Below are 24,481 nucleotides of genomic sequence, written 5' to 3'. Positions count from 1 at the left end.
CTTGTACCTGTGTCTTATTTTATAACTTTTGTGTAGTTTGCATAAAGGTTCCACCAAAGACTGATTGTTGCCACATTTGTAGTCGCCATTTCAGACTGTATTGCAGGGGGGCCCCTCCACCCAGGACAATATCCAGAAGGTTTGAACATCCCAAAGCCCAACCGGCCTGGACAGCCCCAAAGCCACCGCCTGCTGGAAAGGTCCGTTCTGCGCATACCCATGCCTTGAGGTTAAGGGAAGCTGCGATCTGAAAGCTGTTGAAGGATAGTGAGGAGCCAGATCACTGAAGTGGATTCATGAGTCACCCAAGGCATCTAATTCCAATATCCACCCTACCTAATGTCAACTGTTCTCCAAATAGGCAGAGCTGGAGAGAATTGAAAAGTCTTGCTGGGATAAGGACGGAAGGGGCGAACCAGAAACCTCTATTAAGAAACCTTTGGTGGGGCACCTGGGTAGCTCAGTGGGTTAAAGCCTCTGCCTTCGGCTCAGGTCATGATCCCAGGTTACTCGGATCGAGCCCCGCATCGGGCTCTCTGCTCAGGGGGGACTCTGCTTCCCTTCCTCTCTCTCTGCCTGCCTTCCTGCCTACTTGTGATCTCTGTCTGTCAAATAAATAAATAAAATAAAATTTTAAAAAAAAAGAAAGAAAGAAAGAAAGAAACCTTTGGGAATCCTGATTGCTGGTCTGGTTGCTAGGGGGCGGGGCCATCGGAACGTGGTGGCGCATGCTAATATACATGCATTCCCTCGCGCTCGCAGGCAGGGAGCAGGTCTTTGTAGAGACCCAGTAGCTTGATCCACTTCCAAAGAGGCAGAATTCCGATTCCCCTCGGGAGTTTTGGGGGCTAACCAGGCATCTGCCGTGGTCTCCACCCGCACCAGCACTGGGGCTTTTATTCATCTTGAAGCCAGATCCTGGAACACTGCGGCTTTAATTGGTGAGGCCTGCAGAGTAACAAGGAGAGACACCTGGGAATTGGGCTTCAAGGAGAAGCCAGTGACCGGAGCAGCCTCATGATCAAGTGGGGATTAACTGCCCTCTCATTTGCAGTCCCAGTATCAGATGATATTGCGTGGGGGACCCTCATCCAGAAAAGTAGTCAGGTGGTTTGGACAGACTCTGGCCTCCCAATCCTGGAGCTCCCGTAAGCGCAGGTCTGCTGAAAGTTTGCATATGCCTCATGCACCTGCGGTTGGACCATTAGTGCATCTACCATTGTTGCACTGCCCTCTCTTCCTCAGCATACATCTCTGGCTAGATGTCAAGATCCCTGAGACAGAGATGACTGAGCAAATAAAAAGTTAAGCCTGATTTGCAGGTAAGTAGGCACAATATGATGATACTACCCAGAAATGAACTTTGCAGTAACTCAGGGATGTCCTTGGACTGTAGTAAGGAAGCAATAGTATCCTATTGGCTATGTCTTCAGATGCTGTATCTGGAGGGCCAGGAAAAAGAGATAGCAAGAAGTGTGGATGTACACCGATTCGTGGCTAAAGTTTGGACGGAATGGTTGGATAATTGGAAGGAGCAGTATTTGAGGAGTAGGAACAAGATTTGAGTCCATTTTAAGTACGGTGGTCTCAGAAGGGGCTCCAAGTATAAGAATACATGTGTTCTATCTGAATAGACATCAAGGGCACTTTGAAGAACAGTCTTTAATTAATTAGGTGGACAGTATGACACATTTTTTTGATATTTGTGTGATTCATTCCAGTTACCTTAGTGCTTTGTTTGCTCAGTGTATTGATAAGTGGCAAAGTGACAAAGGTGGGATTTCTATGTATTTTCAACAACTTTGGCTTTCCCTCAGCTAAGTTCGGCTAACCCCATTGCTAAGTGCCCTATATAACCAGAGACAAAAACTGACCCTTTTCCCACAAATTAGGGAGGGTAGGGTCCAACAGGCAAACATGTCTGCATGACAAGGGGAGAAATTCCCCTCTCCTGGAATAAATATTTATTCTGGATAGAGATTTGTCTTTTTTAGATGGTCCTGAATACCTTATTTCTCATCATTATATCCCTTATACATTGGTTTTTTTTTTTTTTCGTTTTGTTTTTGTTTTTTTTTTTTTTCCCTTATACATTGTTTTTAACAAAGAAACTATTTTATGGTAAAAAAGTGAGAGAACAGGCTGATGCTTAAAGAATTCATTGCGAAGTGGTACAGTGGGTGATATAATAACTGGGTGACGACAACTTTTAAATTTGAGGTATTATCCCACAGGATGCTCTGTATGCTCTGAACCAGTAACCAGTATCCAATTCTTCCCCACCCACCACCCCACCCTGTAGCCAGAATATAGTCATTAAGGGCATGGTACTTTTCATTATTTCTCTTAATGGCCTTCTTGTAAAGATTTTGCTTTCATTCTCTCTGTCTATACTTTTGATGATTTAAGATTTTTGGTTTCCAAGGCTGGAATGCTTTCACAAGGTTGCATAATAATGGTTCAGTTGACCTCACTGCTGAAGCCCTCAGTTGACTATTGGGGCATCTCCTCCCTTGAAGCAAAAAGAAGGGAGTTGCTAGATGTGGTGACTGACCCTAGAGTGATTATGATTGATGATATTGCACAATAGATGGAAAGAAAAGTAAGTCTGAAACTCGGGGTAATCTCAGGATGCCTCTTAGCATGGTAGTTTCATGGGAGTTTCAAATAAACCAATGACAACAAAATAATAGTAATAGTAACAACAACTACCAAAGCTCAGCTCCCACAGGGAGAAAGATTTGGATCATTCAGTTCTACCATCTGAGGATGGAAGTTGTAAATACCAACTATGACCTCAGTACCAGTTGAAGAATCAGCTGTAACAGTGTTCCTTGATATTTTTGTTTGTTTGTTTTCGTTTTTGCTATTTGTTTATTACATTAATCAATTTCCTCCCCCACCCTTTTTTACTTTTTCCTTCTACTTCATGTACTGGTGGTGGTTTAGTGTAAAATTTATTTCTGGGGGTGTCTGGGTGACTCAGTGGGTTGGGCCGCCGACTTTGGCTCGGGTCATGATCTCAGGGTCCTGGGATCGAGCCCCGCATCGGGCTCTCTGCTCAGCGGGGAGCCTGCTTCCTCCTCTCTCTCTGCCTGCCTCTCTGCTTACTTGTGATATCTCTCTCTGTCAAATAAATAAATAAATAAAAATCTTTAAAAAAAATAATAAAATAAAAAATAAAATAAAATTTATTTCTGGGTTTTCAGTATATCAGGATAACACTATAACTAAATTAAGAAGAATTAGAAAAATACCCAGATAGGGAAATAATGGAATGAAAGCTGTATTTGGATACTGAACTTGGTGAATGCATTTAATTAAAACCAAATATTGAATAAGAAAAGGAGGGCCCCTTAAATGATGAAGCATGTAGTCCACAATAAGGCTATAAGTTTCAAGCATCTTGATTCACCACACCAAAGATACATAAGGCAAAAATGCTAGTGGAAATTCATAATAGTTGTAGGTGAATTCACATAAACTCCATCAGTTCATGATTGAAAAAGTAGGCCAATGTACGTACGCGTGCATTATATGATTAATGCTATCAATATGTCTCAAACTCAATATCCTGACAACAGAGAATACTTTTTCTTTGTGTAGTCCCATGAAACTTGTACAACTACTGGTTATTTAATAGGGCACCAAAAAATAAATTCATGAAAGTAGAAATCATAAAAATCATATTGATTTACTTTTAACCTAAATAATCTAAATATTCTCTTTTGTTTTATATTCATGTAACTCCCCTGTTTCTTTTAGTGAACATTTTGCTGTTAAAATACTTAATAGAGGACTTGGAATAAAAGAATGGAAATGCTTATGAAGAAATTGCTTCTGGCTGCTGCATTGGAAAGAGTAGAATCAAGTTGCTGCATATTTTCCCTCTAGGGAATAAAATAATCCATTCTTACTTTTTACTTAAAACAAACAGAACCATTTACAAATCTTTCATTTTCTCTTAATAAGCCTTCAGATCAACTCAGGCTGGTACTAACAAGCAGAACTTTCCTTGAGGAAAGATATTTGGAGAAATTACTACTTCATCCTATTTTGCTTCTAAATTATTTTATTCATTATAAACCAAGTCTCACAGTATTCTGGACCAAATTAAACAGGACTCAATTATAAAGATGGAGCATACTGGCTACTTAGTAAGATGAATCACAGAAAAGAAAGAAGGGTCTACTCAGGTTCCCTGTATTTCAGTATATTTTAAAAGTTATTGATCACTCTCAACATTCTGGACAGAAGATATCTCTGTATATGTTTAATTTCTTTAGAATGTTTCTCTTTTATTCCTCTAACTATATTCTTTCTTATCTAGAAACATATCTTGTTTCTCAGCAACAATATGCATTTGTTTATCCATTCAATTCTTATGTGCTCATATTGGGGTTTTGCATAATCTCATTACTCAGAGGTCTGGCAATGTAATATACAAAACAAACCAGGTGTGAATGTGAATTGCAGTGCAAATCTGAATATAATGAGTAACAAAGAAATAGTATCAAATGCTTTAGGAATTCAGTCTTCCAGTGAATATTTCATAAGGGCCTAGTAAGTGGCAAATACTATTCCAGGTACTTGAGATAAAACAATGGACAAAACAAAGTACCCATGCCCACATTCTGCTGAAGGAAACAGAAAACAAAAACAAAAAAAAGAGGCAAATATGTCAGAGTATATTATGTGCTATGAAGAAAAGTAAAGCAGGGATGCCTGGGTGGCTCAGTTGGTTGGACGACTGCCTTCGGCTCAGGTCATGATCCCGGAGTCCCGGGATCGAGTCCCGCATCAGGCTCCCAGCTCCATGGGGAGTCTGCTTCGCTCTCTGACCTTTTCCTCGCTCATGCTCTCTCTCACTGTCTCTCTCTCAAATAAATAAATAAAATCTTTAAAAAAAAAAAAAAGAAAAGGAAAGCAGGGTAAGGAAGGCAGCACCAGAGTTGCTGTCTTGGAGGAAGCAGGCTCCCTGCTGTCTAGCCTGGGAAGGTGTCCCTAATAAGGTGACAATTGAGCAGAGATTTGAACTAAGGATACACTGATACCTGATATAAAAGTTTTCTTAGCAAAGGGAATAGTAAGTGAATGTCTTAAGATGGGACTGTATTTGAGTTTGAAAGAAGAGCAAAGAAGCACGTGGTTTTAAGGCATCAGTGGGGGTGGAACGTGGTAAGTGATGGGACCTTAGAGCTTATAAGAGGCACTGTGAGACATAACAACTTTGGCTTTAGCTTGAGAGATGGGAAGCCTTGGGATGTTATAAACAGGAATGATGTGATCTTACTTGGGTTGTACAAGATTTCAGGGGAGCTCAAATAAAGGGAGGAGGGTGGACAGATACTTTTGCCTAAAACCTGTCATCGTGAATGGAAACATGTATAATGGACAGAAAAAGCAGTGGCTTTAATGAAAATCACGTACAGTTAATAGCTGTTGGATGATGCTAATAAGAAAGGATGAAAAGTGGGGCCAGTAGCCAAGTCTTGGTTCTAGGGCTGAAAATCAGAATTGGAGAAATAGAGTTTGTGGTACTTGTTGGATTATAGGCAGCTCCAGCTTAAGTTTCCTCAAGTGGGCAGTCAACCCGGGTTCACCTTTCTAATTCTTCCAATAAAGAGACAACCAGTTTTCACCAACATGTGTGAGCAGATGGAGGACTATTTTAAAAACAAAACTGGGCAGGTCTTGGAACCAAATATCAGTGAAATGATTACCTGCAGCTTAGGTGATCCAGGAAAATAAAGGAGCCTTATTCTATTAAAGGTGCCAACCAGTGTCGTGCTAAGGATATCTTTTCTCTTTATCTCTCTCCAACATCAGACACCACATATAGCTTGTGGGAATAATTTTTTTTTCTCTTTGCATTCTAACAACAGTTCCTTTTATCTCTTTTTTCTGTATATATTGCCACATTGCATTACTGTTATTTAGTGATATGTCAGTCTTCCTTCACCAAGTTTTGAGCAGTTAGAAGCTAAGAACCATGGACCATGCCTTATTCATCTTTGCATTTCATGTCACTAGCGTAGTGTTTGGTATGCAGATTTACTAAAGGAATAGTAATTTAATAATAATTTAAATATATTTCTAGGTACATGGAAGCAAGTAAGTATAACATTTTCTGGCTAGCTCTAATTTTTTTAAAAAATCATCCTCTAAAACTAGTTATCTACCTTTAACTGGGTAAAAACTTATACATTGGCTGTTCATTATTGTCATTATGGAGGGTTTATAAGTTTTTTAAAAGATTTTATTTTTATTTATTAATGTGACAGAGAAAGTTCACAAGTAGGCAGAGAGGCAGGCACAGAGAGAGGGGGAAGCAGGCTCCCTGCTGAGCAGAGAACCCAGTGTGGGGCTCCATCCCAGGACCCTGGGATCATGACCTGAGCCAAAGGCAGAGGCTTAACCCACTGGGCCACCCAGGTGCCCCTGGGTTTATAAGTTTTATTTCCCTCAAAATTTGGAATAGGATAATTATGATTTTTCCATTAAGAGTTAAGCATTCAAAGGACAAAAAAAACCCAAACGTGTGTGTGTGTGTGTGTATATGTAGTTATACATGTGATTATATTGAATAGATAATTGTAAAAAATAAATAGCACATTTGATTAGTAATTACATTGTAATTTTGATTGAGTAGGTACTCTATGACAGGGCGCTTCTAAGTGCTTTGTGTACTTTTCATTATTTAAACCACTTCATAGCACTTCTCAACTTTGTATGTCAATAAATTTGCAAATATAGTAGCAGATAATTTTCTGCCAAAACCAACATAAAATATCTAGATTGTCTACATTGATAAATATGGCGTGAGAATTTGGAAAGCTAGTCAAAGATCTATCGCCCAACTTTTAACTAGACCCCAAGGAGTGCGTTTTATTCAATCTGTTAAAAAAAAAGATCATCCCTGATTCAGATAGTTCTAAGAAAGAAAACAGCTGAAATATATCCAAATCCTTTTATGAGACCACTCAAATTAGGCAAGGATGTCACACAACCTGAAACTGTCATTTTAATTTTTGGTATGAAAACAATTGCATATATCCTAGACTCAAGCAAGTAAAATTGCATGTGAGAAGCAGATAAGTTTTTGTTTTTTTTTTTTAAGATTTTATTTATTTATTTGACAGACAGAACACAAGTAGGCAGAGAGGCAGGCAGAGGGAGAGGGAGAAACAGGCTCTCCACTGAGCAGGGAACCTGATGTGGGACTTGATACCAGAACCTTGGGATCATGAGCTGAGCTGAAGGCAGCCGCTTAACCGACTGAGCCACCCAGGCACCCCGAGAAGCTAATAAGGCTTAATGTAGAAACCCAAAGATGGCTCAGCATTAGTAAATTTGCTAATATAATTGTCTATCTTATCAACGTAAAATTGGATTGTACAGTGTGCAATATCATTATAACTTGATTATCTGGATAGATTAATAGACACTGATATAAGGTAGTCATTCCTAATTTGATGAATGAATGAGAAACTCTTAGCAGTCTGAAAGTAGAAGGACATTGGAGTGCTGGGTGGTGCAGTCAGTTAAGTGACTGACTCTTGGTATCAGGCCTGATATCAGGGGCCTGAGATTGAGCTCTGTTTCCAGGTCCACACTCAGCAATGGCTTCTGCTTGGGTTTCTCACTCCTTCTTTGGCCTCTTCCCCCTGCTCCCTCTTCTGTCTCTCAATCTCAAAATAAAGTTTTTTAAAAAGTAGAAAGACTCTGCCTTTATAAATGGTGTTCTGTGAAATGTCTACAACAAACATCATAATTGCAATGGCAGATGAAAAATTAAGAACTTTCCTCTCAAAGTGAGGTATAAGTAGTGAGTCCTACTGTTAGCACCCTGTTGCCTTGGGACCACTGCAGCAAGGGGGCAGAAAATGATGACATAAAAATACTGGTAAGAAAGGTTTTTTAGTGTCCAATCCCCATTTCCCCCAAAGGTAAGATATGGAAAATATGGATATTAATACCACCTTTATACTGTTTTTAGGTGTACTTGAGTGTATTTTCCCCCTAAAGGGTTTAGCAGAATGTCTTACACAGAGCACTTGAAGACCTGTCATGACCTGAGCCTGCAGGGTTAAAGGCCCAATCAAAACTCCTTTCTTGATTTAAGAGGGTTGGTCTACCACACCAAGTTAAAGGTAGAGATTAAACATACCCATTTTTAGTAAGCATCGTAGAAGGAGTAAAATAATTCAGAAGGGAATTTAAAACAAGAAAAAGAGATGATTATATAAGCATCTAGATGGGGAAAATGTTACAAAGGAGTAAGAAATCCAATAGCTTTTGAATTTTGAACTCTGAAGGATAACTTAATGTGCTTTGAGACATTGAGAAAATTTGGGAAGGGATGCCTGTGTGGCTCAGTTGGTTAAGCATCTGCCTTGGTTTCAGGTCATGATCCCAGGGTGTTGGGGTAGAGTCCCACATCAGGTTCCTTGCTCAGCAGGAAGCTTGCTTCTTCCTTTGACTGCTGCTCTACCTGCTTGTGCTTTCTCTCTCTCTGACAAATAAGTAGAAAAGAAAACTTGGGGCAGCTTTGAGGGTGAGTTGGTTTTAAGTAAACAAAAAACTAAACAAAACAAAAAATACATAAATTCAAGGGGGAATGCGAAACTATATAAGAAGGGAAACATGCTTATAGTATAATAAATAGGGTTCAGCTATTAATAGCATTTATGTATTTTTAATAATTCAAATATTCCAACATTCTAACTATATTGTAAGAATGGGAGAAAGAAAAATATGTGTGTGCAAGTATATGCTTGCAAGAATGCAATTGTGTAGGGGATAATTGACTTCCATAGTAACATGTCAGTAAATGAAGCCAAGAACTGAAAATTCAAGAGATAATATTAATAACTGTGTTGTTTAGATACATAATTCAGAAGGTAAATACCAAAAGAGTGGCTAAAGTAACCAAAAGTATATCCTATAAGTAGCGAGAAATGGGGTGGTGTGGGAGAGAGGACTACATATTATTTTTGGCTTTTTTGAAAGTTTTAATTTAAATTCCATTTAACAGGGGTACCATAGTTAATACATCAGTTAAGCATCTGCCTTCAGCTCAGGTCTTGATCTCCAGGTCCTGGGATTGAGCCCCACATCAAGCTCCCTGCTCAGCAGGAGCCTGCTTCTCCTTCTCCCTCTGCCTCCCCAACCCTACCCATTCTCCCTCTCTTTCTCTGCCAAGTGAATAAATAAAATCTTTTAAGAAAAATAAAAATAAAAAAATATCCCATTCAAGTGAGAGTGTAATCTTAGTTTCATGTATATAATTTAGTGATTCATCACTTACATGCACTACCCAGTGCTCATCGTAAGTGCTCTCCTTATTACCCATCATCCATTTAACCCATCCCCCCTCCCCACCTGCCCTCAAGCAACCCTCAGTTTGCCCTCTGCAGTTAGGAGTCTTTTCTCTGCTTTGTCTCTCTTATTTTCCCTCCTATGTTCATCTATTTTGTTTCTTAAATTCCATCCAGGAGTGAAATGATATGGAAGTTGTCTTTCTCTGATTGACTTACTTCACTTTGCACAGTACTCCCTAGCTCCATCCACATCATAGCAAATGGCAAGATTTCATTCTTTTAAGTAAGCTGAGTAATATTCCATTGTGTATATTGTGTTGATGAACATTTGTGCTCTTTCCATAATTTGGGTATTTTTGATAATGCTGCTGTAAATATCAGCATGTATCTTTTCAAATTAGTATTTTTGTATCCTTTGGGTAAATACCTAGTGGTGCAATTGCTGGATTATAGGATAGTTCTATTTTTAATTTTTTGAGGAAACTCTATACTGTTTTCCAGAGTAGCTGCTCCAGTTTGCATTCCTACTGGCAGCGTAGGAGGGTTCCCCTTCCTCTGTATCCTCGCCAACACCTCGTTTCCTGTGTTGTTAATATTAGCCATTCTGAGACGTGCGAGTTGGTACATCATTGTGGTTTTGATTTGTATCACCCTGCTGATGAGTAATGTTGCACATCTTTTCTTATGTCTGTTAGCCATCTGGATATCTTCTTTGGAAAAATGTCTGTTCATGTCTTATGCCCATTTTTAAACTGGATTATTTGCTTTTTGGGGGGTGAGTTTGATAAGTTCCTTATATATTTTGGGTACTATTCCTTTATCAGATATGTCATTTGCAAATGTCTTCTTCCATTCCATAGGCTGACTTCTACTTTTGTTGATTGTTTCCTTTGTTGTGCAGAAGCTTTTTATTTTGATGCAGTCCTAATAGTTTATTTTTGCTTTTGTTTCCCTTGCCTCAGCAGATACATCTAGTGAGAATTTGCTATAGCCGATGTCAGAGAGGTTACTGCCTTGTTCTTCTCTAGGCTTTTAAAGGTTTCCTGTCTCTCATTTAAGTCTTTCATCTATTTTGAATGTATTTCTGTGTATGGTATAAGTAAGTGGCCCAGTTTCATTATTCTGCATGTTGCTGTCCTGTATTCCCAATACCATTTGTTGAAGAGACTTTCTTTTATCATTAGATATTCTTTCCTGCTTTGTTGAAGATTAGTTAGCCATATAGTTGTGGGTTCATTTCTAGGTTTTCTCTTCTGTTCTTCTGATCCATGTATCTGTTTTTGTGCCAATACCATACAGTCTTGATGATTGCAGCTTTGTAATATAAGTCCAGAATTGTGATACCTCTAGCTTTGCTTTTCTTTTTCAAGATTGCTTTGACCATTCAGTTTCTTTTGTGGTTCCATGCAGATTATGGGATTGTTTATTCTAACTCTATGAAAAGTGCTGGTGGTATTTTGATAGGGATTGCATTGAATATATATATATATATTCAATATATAAATATATAATAATATAAATATAATATAAATAATATAAATATAATTTATATAATATAAATAATATAAATATAATTTATATTAAATAATATAAATATATTGAATATATAAATATATTCAATATATAAATATATATTTATATATTTATATATATTATATATAAATATATATTCAAAAGATAAATATATTGAAATGTGTGTGTGTGTGTGTGTGTGTGTGTGTATACACATGGGTGTGGAATGTCTTTCCATTTCTTTGTGATCATCTTGAATTTCTTCCATCAGTATTTTATGGTTTTCAGAGTACAGGCCTTTGCCTCTTCAGTTAGGTTTATTCCTAGGTACCTTATGGATTTTGGTGAAGCTGTAATTGAGATTAATTCCTTGATTTCTCTTTCTGCTGCTTCATTATTGGTTTATAGAAATGCAACAGATTTATTATACTTAGATTTTGTATCCTGTGACTTCACTGATTTCATCCGTCAATTCTAGCAACCCTTTGGTAGAGTCTTTTGGGTTTCCTATATATAGCATTATGTCATGTGCACATAATGAAAGTTTTACTTCTTTCTTAAAAATTTGATTGCCTTATATTTCTTTCTGTTTGATTGCTGAGGCCAGGCCTTCCAGTACTGTGTTAAGTAATAGTAGTGAGAGTGGACATCCCTGTTTTGCTCCTGACCATAGAGGAAAAGCTCTTATTTGTTCCCCATCAAGGATGATAGTAGCTGTGGGTTTTACATATACAACCTTTATGATGTTGAGGTATTTTACCTTTAAACCTACTTTGTTGAGGGATGCCTGGGTGGGATCCTTGCTCAGCAGGAAGCCTGCTTCTCCCTCTACCTCTGCCTGCCACTCTGTCTGCCTGTGCTCACTCTCTCTGACAAAAAAAAAAAACAAAAAAACGACAAAAAAACCACCAACCTACTTTGTTGAGTGTTGGCTTTTTTTCAAAGATTTTATTTATTTATTTGACAGACAGAGATCACAAGTAGGCAGAGAGGTAGGCAGAGAGAGAGGGAAGGGAAGCCGGCTCCTCGGCAAGCAGAGAGCCCGATGTGGGGCTCAATCCCAGGACCCTGAGATCATTACCTGAGCTGAAGGCAGAGGCTTAAACCCACTGAGCCACCCAGGTGCCCCATTGAGTGTTTTTATCATGAATGGGTGTTGTGCTTGGTCAAATGCTTTTGCTGCATCTATTGAGAGGATCATAGTTCTCACCCTTTCTTTTATTAACGTGGCGTATCACATTGATTGATTTGCGAAAATTGAACCACCCTTGCAGCTCAGGAATAAATCCCAGTTGATCATGGTGAATGATTTTTTTTTTACTACACTATAGGGTTTGATTGGGTAGTATTTTGTTGAGAATTTTTACATCCAAATTTTTAAGGAATATTGGCCTATCATTCTCTTTTTTAGTGGAGTCTTTGGTTTTGGAATCAGGGTAATGCTGGCCTCATAGAATGAGTTTGGAAGTTTTCCTTCTATTTATTGATTTATTTGAAATAAGAAGAATAGGTATTAACTCTTCTTCAAATATTGGTAGAATTCCTCCGTGAGGTCATCTGGCCCTTGATTTTTGTTCATTGGGAGACATTTGATTACTGATTCAACTTCTTTGCTTGTTCCTGATCTGTTCAAGTTTTCTATTTCTTCTTGTTTCAGTTTTGATAGTTTATATGTTTCTAGGAATTTATCCATTTCTTCCACATTGTCCAATTTATTGGTATATAGTTTTTCATAGTATTCTCTTATAATTGTTTGTATTTCTGTGATTGGTCATTATTTCTTTTCTCTCAGTTGTGATTTTATTTATTTGGGTCCTTTCTCTTTTCTTTTTGATAAGTCTGGTAGGGGGTTATCAATTTTATTGCTTCTTTCAAAGAACTGGCTCCTGGTTTCATTGATCTGTTCTACTGTGTTCTTTTTTTTTTCTCTTTCTGGTCTCCATATTATTTATTTCTGCTCTAATCAATATTATTTCCCTTCTTCTGCAGGCTTTCAGCTTCAAGTTTTTTCTAGCTTCCTTAGGTGTAAGGTTAGGGTATTTATTTGAGATTTTTCTTACTTCTTGAGGTAAGCTTGTATTGTTGTATATTTCCCCTTATGAGCACTTTGTCTACATTCCAAAGATTTTGGACCATCATGTTTTTATTTCCATGTACTTTTTAATTTTTAAATTTTTTCTTTAATTTTCTGGTTGACCTGTTCATTGTTTACTGACATGTTCTTTAATCTCCATGTGGTCTTTCCAAATTTTTTCTTGTGGTTGACTTCATGTTTCATAGTTTTTTGGTCAGAAAATATGCGTGGTATAATCTCAATCATTTTGTACTTATTGAGGCCTAATTTGTGACCTAGTACATGATTTATTCTAGAGAATATCCCATGTGCACGTGAAAATAATCTGTATTCTGCTGCTTTAAGATGAAGTATTTAGAATATATCTGTTAAGCCCATCTGGTCCAGTATATCATGCAAAACCATTGTTTTCTTGTTGAGCTTTTGCTCTGATGATCTGTTCATTGATGTACATGGGGTATTAAGGTCCCCTGCTAATTCTGTGTTATTATCAATGCGTTCGTTTGTGCTTGTTATTAATTGTTTTATATATTTGGGTACTCCCGAGTTGGGGGCATAAATATTTATAGCAGTTAGATCTTTTTGTTAGATAGTCCTCTTTATTATGATAAATAGCTCTTTGTCATCTCTTGTTACAGTCTTTGGTTTAAAATCTAGTTTGACTGAGGTAAGTATGGCTACCCTGGCTTTCTTTTGATGGAGGATTGCTATTTCTCAGAGTAAACCTTTTGTTACCATTTTGCCTTTCAAACTGTGCATGAATATCTTTTAGAAAATTAAAAGGTAAGTTTACTTTTTTAAAGATTTATTTGTTTATTTTAAAGAGGGAGAGCATGCATGTGTGGTAGGGAGGGACAGAGGGAGAGAGAAACTGAAGCAGACTGTTCTGAGCCCAGAGCCCAATATGGGATTCACTCTCATGACCCTGAGATCACAACATGAGCCAAAACCATGAGTCTGACGCTTAACCAACTGAGCCACCCAGGCACCCCTAAGTTTACATTTTAAAGAGAGGCCCTAGTTTTGAATCTTCTCAGCTCATAACTTGGTGATTCCCTGGTGACAGCTCCCTGATCATTCTTTTCTTTTCTTCTCTTCTCTTCTTCCTTCCTTCATCTCTCCCTTCCCTCCTTCCCTTCTTTCTTATTTTCCTTCCTATCTCTCTCTTTCTCCCTCCCTCCCTTACTCCCCCTTTCTTGTATAATGAACATGCAGTGTTATATTCCTTTCAGGTGTACAATACAGTGATGCAACAATTCTCTCTGTTAATCAGTGCTAATCATGATAAGTATACTCCTGACCCCTTCACCTCTTCCTCCCATCCTCCCACCCCCACCTTTCCTCGGGTAACACCAGTTTATTCTCTGTATTAAAGCGTCTGTTTTTCTTATTGTTGTGGTTTCTTTTTTTGTTATTCGTTTGTTTCTTAAATTCCACATATGAGTGAATTCATATTGCATTTGTTTTTCTCTGATTTATTCACTTAGCATTATACCCTCTGGAGTCATCCATGTTGTTGCAAATGGCAAGATTTCATTCTTTCTTAAGACTGAGTAGTATTTTGTTATATACACTACATCTTTACCCACTCATCTATCAGTAGACACTTGGGTTTCTTCTGTATTCTTAGCTGTTATAAATAATGCTGCGTTGGGCATAGTGGTGCCTGTATCTTTTCCATTAGTGTTTTCATCTTCTTTGGGTAAATTCCTTGTAGTGGAATTATTGGATCATATGATAATTCTGCTTTTAATTTCTTGAGCAATCTCGATACCATTTTCCACAGTGAGTGTACCAGTTTGCATTTCCAACAGTGCATGAAGGTTCCTTTTTCTCCACATTTTCACTAATACTTGTTGTTTCTTGTGTTTTTGATTTTAGCCATTCTGACAGGTATGAGGTGGTATTTTGATTGTGAATTTGATGTTGAGCATCTTTTCATATGTCTGTTAGCCATTTGTATTTCTCTAAGGAGAAATATCTATTCATGTCTCCTGCCCATTTTTAAACTGAGTTACTTGGGTTTTTTTTTGTTGTTGTTGTTGAATTCTGTAAGTTCTTGATATATTTCTAATCCTTTTTTGGGTTATATAACTATCCCTTTTTTGGATATTCCATAGTGAATTTTTATATTTACTTATTAACATTTAGACCAGTGATTTCATACTCATAGCTCAAAGTTTATACCTGGTCTACAGATCTGTTTTTATGGTTTGTACAATGTTGATCCAAAGAGGGCTTTTCAAGTGTAAATTGGTTGCCGTCATCTAAAATTGTTGGATTCGCACACAAAAAATGTGATTTCCAGTTTCTGTTGGAAACTCTGGCAACACTTGGGTCACCTTCCAGTGTGGCAGAAATTAGCTGGAGCTGAGTAGCCACAGCCCATTTCATAGGGGTCATGCCCTCTTAGTTCTCTACAGTCTCCACCAGTTCCTGTTTTTTCTTTGACGATGAAACGAAGTGTCAATTGCCATTTATCACTGTGCTTGTGCTCTTGCTTTTTTATAGTGGAGTTATGGGAGATGTTTCTCTCTCAAGGAAATAAAAATGAGAGGGCTATATGTTTTTTAAAGAAAAATGGGAATCACGTATTTCTTACTAGAATTGAAGAGGACGCTACTTATTCAGCATGCAAACCAAGTGTGTCTGTGTTAGAACAATGCAGACTAAGATATTATTTTTTTTTAAGATTTGTTTATTTATTTGAGAAAGAGGGAAAGAGAGAGAAAGTGGGGGGGAGGAGCAGAGACAGGGGAGGGAGGAAATGCTCCAGCAGGCTCCTAGCTGAGCATGAACCCCCACACCGGGCTCCATCTCAGGACCCCAAGATCTGAGCTGAAATTAAGAGTCAGCTGCTCAACTGACTGAGCCACACAGGCTCTCCCAGACTATGACATTATATGAAACATGATTCTTTGGTCAGAATTATGGTTTAAGTGTTTGTAAGTTAAAAAGAAAAAAAATTTCTTAGTCCCCAGAGTATAAAAGACTATATTTTTAACAAGTTTTACTTTGTTTCCTATATGTGAAGAAATAACTAGTACTATGTGGAATGCAGTTATATCATAAGTAAGTAAGAATATTATCTAGATTTTTAAAATATTGTCTGGCAGATGAGAATATTTATTATTGCAACAAAATGGTGAACCTAAAACCACTAATAATACTTTCTAAATTGATTCTCACCAGAAGTACTGCTCATCAGCATGTTGAAGATTTAGCTGATCATTCCCAGAACAGTTGCATGAAAAATGTTAAATTGTTTGTGGTATTCTATGGGAGGTGTTGAGAATACAGATGTAAATAATTCCACCTGGATAATATTTTGACAGAACTCTTGCATGATCAAAAAGATTGGACATGGTACCCATGACAAGCACTACATAAAGAACTGATTAAATTTTATTTTGAAAAGCATCTTATAAATTTTAACATAGACTGGTCAAAATTGTTAAGAGTACCTACACAGGGGCGCCTGGGTGGCTCAGTGGGTTAAAGCCTCTGCCTTCGGCTCAGGTCATGGTCCCAGGGTCCTGGGATGGAGCCCCACATTGGGCTCTCTGCTCAGCAGGGAGCCTGCTTCCTCCTCTCTCTCTCTGCCTGCCTCTCTGCCTCCTTGTGATCTCTGTCTGTCAAATAAATAAATAAATAAAATCTTTAAAAAAAAAAAAAAAAGAGTACCTACACATCGTTCAGCTGAGGAATGGCCCTTCTTTTTTTTTTTTAATTTTTTATTTTTTATAAACATATATTTTTATCCCCAGGGTACAGGTCTGTGAATTGCCAGGTTTACACACTTCACAGCACTCACCAAAGCACATACCCCCTCAATGTCCATAACCCCACCTCCCTTCTCCCAACCCCCCTCCCCCCAGCAACCCTCAGTTTGTTTTGTGAGATTAAGAGTCACTTATGGCTTGTCTCCCTCCCAATCCCATCTTGTTTCATTGATTCTTCTCCTACCCACTTAACCCCCCATGTTGCATCACCACTTCTTCATATCAGGGAGATCATATGATAGTTGTCTTTCTCTACTTGACTTATTTCTCTAAGCATGATACGCTCTAGTTCCACCCATGTTGTCGCAAATGGCAAGATTTCATTTCTTTTGATGGCTGCATAGTATTCCATTGTGTATATATACCACATCTTCTTGATCCATTCATCTGTTGATGGACATCTAGGTTCTTTCCATAGTTTGGCTATTGTGGACATTGCTGCTGTAAACATTCGGGTGCACGTGCCCCTTTGGATCACCACGTTTGTATCTTTAGGGTAAATACCCAGTAGTGCAATTGCTAGGTCATAGGGCAGTTCTATTTTCAACATTTTGAGGAACCTTCATGCTGTTTTGCAGAGTGGTTGTACCAGCTTGCAAGGAATGGCCCTTCTGATAGTGGATCTGTTAGAGAAAAGTGAAAGGAGACAACATTTTGAGATGTTGGGTGAACTCAAGTTCATTACCTCATTCAACAGGATGGAATTGTATTCAGAGGTTCCAAGTGGGGGTGCCTGGCTGGCTCAGTCGGTGGGGCATATGACTCGATCTCAGGGTCATGATTTCATAGAGCTTATGTAAAAAAGAAAGTTTAAAGTGAAAGCCTTCATGTATCATATAAGATCTATCAGTTCAAGGAGTAAGAAATTCCAACTCAAGTTGGCTTAAAAAATGGGAAAATTAATAATTTCATAAGCAGAACTTCCAGAGAAAGGGAAGGTTTTAGGATTGACCGATTCAAAATTTCAGTGTCATTAAAGGCCATATGCATGCTCAATGTCAATTTTATACTCAGGCTTTAGCAAGATGCCTGATGGAGAAGGTGCTGAATACATTTTTTCTTTTTTTTTTTAATGATAATATCCAAAAGAAGAAAGAACCAATCACTGGAAAGAGGAATTTTATGTAGACCAGTGAAGCCTGTCCTGGATCACTTTCCCCTGACATACAAGAACACTTAGATTTTCTAGGAAAAAATCAGGACTCTATTAGGATGGAAGAAAATGGATATACATGTTAGGTTAGAACAGACAGTGTTGTCTTAGACATGTTTTCCTTGCTTGAACTGGAGACAGTTTAGTTTTGACTGATGAACTGCAATCACAGTATGGTGGTTGTCTCTCTTTTTTTTTTTTTAATATTTTATTTATTTATTTGACAAACAGAGATCACATAGACAGAGAGGCAGGCAGAGAGAGAGGATGAAGCAGGGTCCCTGCCAAGCCTGATGTGGGGCTCGATGTGGGGCTCGATCCTAGGACTTTGGGGTCGTGACCTGAGCTGAAGGCAGAGGCTTTAACCCACTGAGCCACCCAGGCGCCCAGGTGGTCGGCTCTCTTAAACTGAGGTTAGGTGGTTCTCTTATGATGTGGTGCTGAATCCTTCTATGGAAATTTTTAAGATCGCTAACCAATAAAGACTGGATCAAAACCTTTTGGATAAATACTGGTTGGCTCAGTGGGTTGGGCCTCTGCCTTCGGCTCAGGTCATGATCTCAGGGTCCTGGGATCAAGCCCCATATCGGGCTCTCTGCTCAGTGGGGAGCCTGCTTCCCCCTCTCTCTCTGCCTGCCTCTCTGCCTACTTGTGATCTCTCTGTCTGTCAAATAAATAAATAAAATTTTTTAAAAAAAGGATTTACACCATGGCATGTTTTGATTTGCTTATTTGTTGTGAAATTATGATTCTGGGAAATTCTTTACAGAGCACAAACAGGTCTGCCTGGATTAGGAGAAAGTTGGTTTCCCAAAATTTAAGTAAGGGCCTAAATTACATTCCAAAAATTGGGGGATGAAAGACCAATTTTCTAAAAAATTATCTTTGGTTACAAACTTTACAAAAAATAAACTATAAATTTCCAGTTTACTTTTCCATCATAAATTTGAAAATGTAACTGCAAAACTACTAATGGGTATTAATGAATTACAGGACTCCACACTACTGAAACTAAATGGGATAATATTAGAAACCAGAATTCTATAAATTTCTTAGAACTTGTAGCCCTAAAAATACAAATCATGCTACAAAATATTATCCACTCTCATAAATACCTATTTTTGTGTACCACTCTTTTCATTTTTTAAAAAAGATTTTATTTATTTATTTATTTATTTATTTGATAGAGAGAGTACATGCACAAGCAGAGGGAGTGACAGAAGAAGAGGGAAAAGGAGAAGCAGACTCCTTGCTGAGCAGGGAGCCCAATTCAAGGGCTAGATCCCAGGACTCTGGGATCATGACCTGAGCCAAAGGTGGGTGCTTAACTGACTGAGCCACCCAGGCACCCCTGTACCACTCTTTTAAAATAGGAAACTACTTAAAAATAGGTACTGTGCCATATTAAATGTTTAAAAACTGAACTAGTTCCTGATTTTTATAGTTTGGTGCCATAGAAATGTGTCAGGTTTCAGACTGCAAATCAAAGTAGTAACATGTCAAGAAAGAAAACTTTTAAGAATTAAGTATTGCTCATGTGTTCTCTCCATTTCTTGACATTTCTGCAAAGAAGGCATCCGAATGACCAACAGACACATGAAAAAGGGCTCAAAATCTCTTGGCATTAGGGAAATACATATCAAAACCTCAGTGAGATACCACCTCACACCAGTCAGAATGGCTAAAATTAACAAGTCAGGAAACGACAGATGCTGGCGAGGATGTGGAGAAAAGGGAACCCTCCTACACTGTTGGTGGGAATGCAAGCTGGTGCAGCCACTCTGGAAAACAGCATGGAAGTTCCTCAAAAAGTTGAAAATAGAGCTACCCTACCACCCAGCAATTGCAGTACTGGGTATTTACCCTAGAGATATAAATGTAGTGATCCAAAGGGGAACATGGACACCAATGTTTATAGCAGCAGTGTCCACAATACCCAAACTATAAAAAAAGCCCACATGTCCATCGACAGATGAATGGATAAAGAAGAGGTGGTATATATACACAATGGACTATTACACAGCCATCAAAAAAGTAATCTTGTCATCTGCAACTACGTGGATGGAACTAGAGGGTATTATGTTAAGTGAAATAAATCAATCAGGGCAGATAATTATCATATGATCTTATGGATATGTGGAATTTGAGAAACAAGGCAGAGGATCATGGGGGAAAATAGGAAAAAATGAAATGAGATGAAACCAGAGAGGGAGGCAAATCATAAGAGACTCTTAATCTTAGGAAACAAATGAGTTGCTAGAGGGGAGAGTGGGTGGGAGAGACAGGGTGGCTGGTGATGGACATTGGGGAGGATATGTGCTGCGAATTGTGTAAGACTGATGAATCACAGACCTGCACCACTGAAACAAATAATACATTATCTGTTAATAAAAAAAATAAAAGTATAGCCACAAAATTTAAAAAAAGAAAGAATTAAGTATTGCTATATTTATAACAGTAATATCAAATATTATTTTCATTTTATTTTGTTAAATGCTTACACTGAGATTACATTTCTGGTAGTTGGATTTTTTTTTATACATGCTCTGCTTTTTTCATTTGAATTACCTGCCTATAGGCATTTGATTTGGAATCTGTTTTAAATCTGAATGTTATTTTACTTTAAAACTCCCTGAAAATTATATCGAAGACTGGGAAATGATTCTACTTTGACCCTGTGAGGACTACTTTCTTAATTCCAGATCTGTGTTGAGGCTATTTCTTCAGTGATTCACAGTTATCCCTTTGTGGTGGTGCTACTGTCATTTAGTTCTAGACTCTACCCATGTTTTGTTTAATTTTATATGTCAGTTTTCTGTGCCCTGTCCCAGAGTGCTCAGATATTTGGTCAATTCTGGGTGTATCTGTGACTTTGTTTCTGGATAAAATTAACATTTGAGTTGGTAGACTGAGTAAAGCAGTTCACCTTCTCTTATGTGGGTGAGCCTCATCCAATCCTTTGAAGGCCTGAATAGAGAAATAGGCCCAGTTAAGAGGAAATTTTCTCCCATTTGACTGACAGTGCAGGGGGTGTTGCTGTTTTCTGGCCTTCATACTTGAACTAAGACATCAGGTATTCCTGGGCTTGAGCTTGTGGGCTTTCGGCCTGGAACTATACCATTGCGTCTCCTGGGTTTCCAAATGCAGATCTTGCAACTCCTCAGCCTCCGTAATTGCATGAATCAATTCCTTCCGATAAATGTCTTTTACTCATGTATTTGTAATATAGGTATACTATTTCCATATATATAGAGAGAGATATAGATCTACAGATAGATGTTATATAGAGAGATATATACATCCACATATGTATACATATATGTGTATATGTATATATACATATATATATATATGGAGAGACAGGAATATACATATGAAGCAGTAAGTGTTTATGATATATATGTGTGTGTGTGTGTGTGTGTGTGTATAATATAGATGCCTATCCGACTGATGCTCTTTCTCTAGAGAACTCTCACTAGAAACCAGTTTTTCATATCCTCTTGCTTTCAGTAAAAGTTAAATTGGATAGTTTATTGGTTTTATGCTTCTCTTGATTGTAGCTGATCCCAACCTTTCCATATAGTGTATTAGGGCCTTACTTCTCAAATGTGGGGACCTTGTTAAATGCACTTGTAGTATACTAGGTCTGGAGTCAGTCATTGATTTTTACATTTCCAGCATGCTTTCAGCTGATAGCTATACTGCTCCTAGGACCATTCTTTGAATAGTATATTTTTGGAAAATTACAATTTCACAAATATTGGACTTAAACTTTAGCAGTAGAGGAAGGCTCACTTTTTGTAGTCTTTGTCTTTAGATTTGTGTCTTGCCATTGCAGCACAGAAATTACTTTAAATGAGACCAGTTTTCAGAATCATTTATTGCCACCTAATGATATCTTAGAAAAACCTTGAAGGCTTATTATGAAAACATACCATATTCTGAGTAGCTATTATACTTCAAGGAAAATTATCAAGTCTGATCTTTTACAACGTTTCCATAAACATTTGTGATTTCTCTGATGGAACTAACTTAGATATGAGAAAATTTTCTTTTTTATATAATTTTTTAAAAAGAATTCTTATTTATTTATTTGACATAGAGAGAGCACAGGCAGGTGGAGTAGCAGGGAGAGGGAGAGGGAGAGGGAGAGGGAGAGGGAGAGGGAGAGGGAAAAGCAGGCTCCTCACTGAGTAAGGAGCCAAAAATGGGGCTCTGTCCCAGGACCCTGAGATCATGACTTGAGCCAAAGGCAGTCACTTAACCAATGGCGTCACCCAGGTACCCCAGATATTAGAAAATTTTCATTCATACCCATCATTTTAAACTTACTACCTACTATGTATTTTATAAGGCAATGAAGAAAGGCTTCAGAGTTAGACACAATTTAGGGAAATAATCTAACTTCTTTAGACTTCAGTTTACTTACCTGTCAAGGGAAGCATACCCTTTACTACCATATAACTCCTCTTTTTTTTTTTTTTAAAGATTTTATTTATTTATTTGACAGACAGAGATCACAAGTAGGCAGAGAGGCAGGAAGAGAGAGAGGGAGAAGCAGGCTTCCCGCAGAGCAGAGACCCCACCCCAACGTGGGGCTCGATCCCAGGACCTTGAGAACACAATCCAAGCCAAAGGCAGACGCTTTAACCCACTGAGCCCAGGTGTTCCTAGCATAATTAATATTTAATTCAATAGTAGTTTCTCTTGAAATTTCAGAATATCAGAAATATTTTAATTTTTAAGGAAAACAATTTCAAGTAACAGACATATTTATACAAAGACACAATATGTTTTTCCTATTGCTACCAAATCCCAATTACATGTATAATTTTAATTATATATATATAAATATATATATTTATATATGTATAAAATCTTTCTTATAAAGAAACACTACTGCCTTTCCCTAAGTCTTCTGGAAATTAGAGCTGGAGATAAGGATTATGTTGGTAATAATTTGGGGGTACAAGCCCAAGGCATGGAAAGTGAGGGAAAATGGAAATAAAGCAAGAGATATAATGTGATGAGGACAACTTGTTTACTGGGGTAAGTACGGGCTTCTCAGGAGGGAATACACAGGAATTGAATTTGGAGTAACCTAAAGGAGAGAGAAAAAAAGACATTAATCTGACTAGCTCTTTCTATTTCCCATTTTCCTATTTTTCAATATTTATCCCAGTGTGGTCAAGGATTCTGGAATGCATCATTTGGACTTCCAGCAATGAGTCAAGTAATGATATCCTGTATTCTGAGGTGTGGTATTTAATCCAAATCTTTGGAAAAACAGGATTAACTGGCCCATGGGACTAGAGGATAACAAGAAAGGGGCAGTTATAGGAATCCTACTGAAAAATGATGTTAGAATATATTGTTACAATACATTCTGTTTTGCACAATAATGTGTGTGGCAGTTTAGTGACTTATCTAGTGTTTTATCTAAAATCAGACTCATAACTAACTCGTAGTGTCATTTGTTTATCCAGCCTTTAAGAAATATTTTTATTGGTACCAATGCTTTATTAGAGTATCTGCAAGATTTCTGGGGTAGTTTTACTTAAAACATGATTCTGCAGAAAAGTGTGGAAATATGCTTTTGGCCAGCACTATCTTGCAAATAAAAGAATTTTTTGAATCCTTTATGTAAGAATGATGAAAGTTCTTTCAAAAAGAAACTAATTATTTGCTGGGTAGATACATCACAGAAGTTTTGCACATCAATGTGGGTAGTGAAGAATGCAGACACTGACCTTGAAGTTGTATTTGATAAGTAAATGACGTGTGTAGCAGAAAGAGCCACACTAATAATGCATTCAAACTATGTAATCCCTATGACATTTTAATCTCTATAAAGATATCTGAAAAAAAAAAAGACATCTGACTGAGCATATTTTTTATATACTCTGTTAGTTCTTAGTGAACTAGCCTCACAATTTTATAGGTAACCTCTTTGTGATTCAAAGGATTTTTAGATTTTAGTTTTTCATTGTGCTTCTGTAGTATTTTAGACTGTGATAACCGTTCATAAGAGAGCCCTGAAAAATAAAATAAATGATGTAATGCAGTAAGGCAAACAACAAACCTCTATTTCCTGATTATAGAATGTAGCAGTAATTTTGAGAACAAATCAGAACTTTTGAAAAAGATCTATGAAACAGAAACATGAACTTCCATAAAATAAAATACTATACGGAATTAGAAGTGCTGATGGTACTGTCTCGTATACCAGCTGGGAGAATATTTCTGCCAACTTTGGAATTGGCTTAAAAAAATGAATAGTTACAACTTGAGAAGAAAACTCAACTCTGAATTTAGTGTTCATCCTGGGTAGAGCAAATATATAAGCTTTATTCTATCAAGATATTTTAAAAATTAATCACATGATATTTTGCTTTTGCCAGAATGGCAGACTTGCTTATCTGAGGAAATTTTCACAATGAAACAATGTACTTCTTAGGGAAAGGAAAATCTGAAATATAAAGGAACTGGTGATAAATGAAGTGGGAAATGTATGTAAACATAAACCACGCACATGCGTGTGTGTGTGTTTAGTGTTTTATTAAAGTGTTTTAAGAGCGTATATCATTCTGGAGAGTTGTTAGTTATTCAATATTAGATTTTTTTTGGTAATGTTCAA

General features: G+C 37.5%; 1 long non-coding RNA gene across 1 annotated transcript in view; it reads left to right on the top strand.

The window, feature by feature from the left end:
- The first annotated feature begins 1,098 nt into the window (after positions 1–1,098).
- The window catches only part of LOC116585624, a 61,973-nt gene continuing 38,590 nt past the window's right edge, over positions 1,099–24,481 (top strand). Inside the window, exon 1 of the long non-coding RNA XR_004283731.1 lies at positions 1,099–1,322. This is a non-coding gene — a long non-coding RNA (uncharacterized LOC116585624). The remainder of the gene's footprint in view (positions 1,323–24,481) is intronic.

Source organism: Mustela erminea, chromosome 3 (assembly GCF_009829155.1).
Source record: "Mustela erminea isolate mMusErm1 chromosome 3, mMusErm1.Pri, whole genome shotgun sequence".
NCBI classification, from domain to species: Eukaryota; Metazoa; Chordata; class Mammalia; order Carnivora; family Mustelidae; genus Mustela; species Mustela erminea.
The sequence above is the reverse complement of the archived record's forward strand: the minus strand, read 5'-3'. Positions and strand labels throughout refer to the sequence as shown.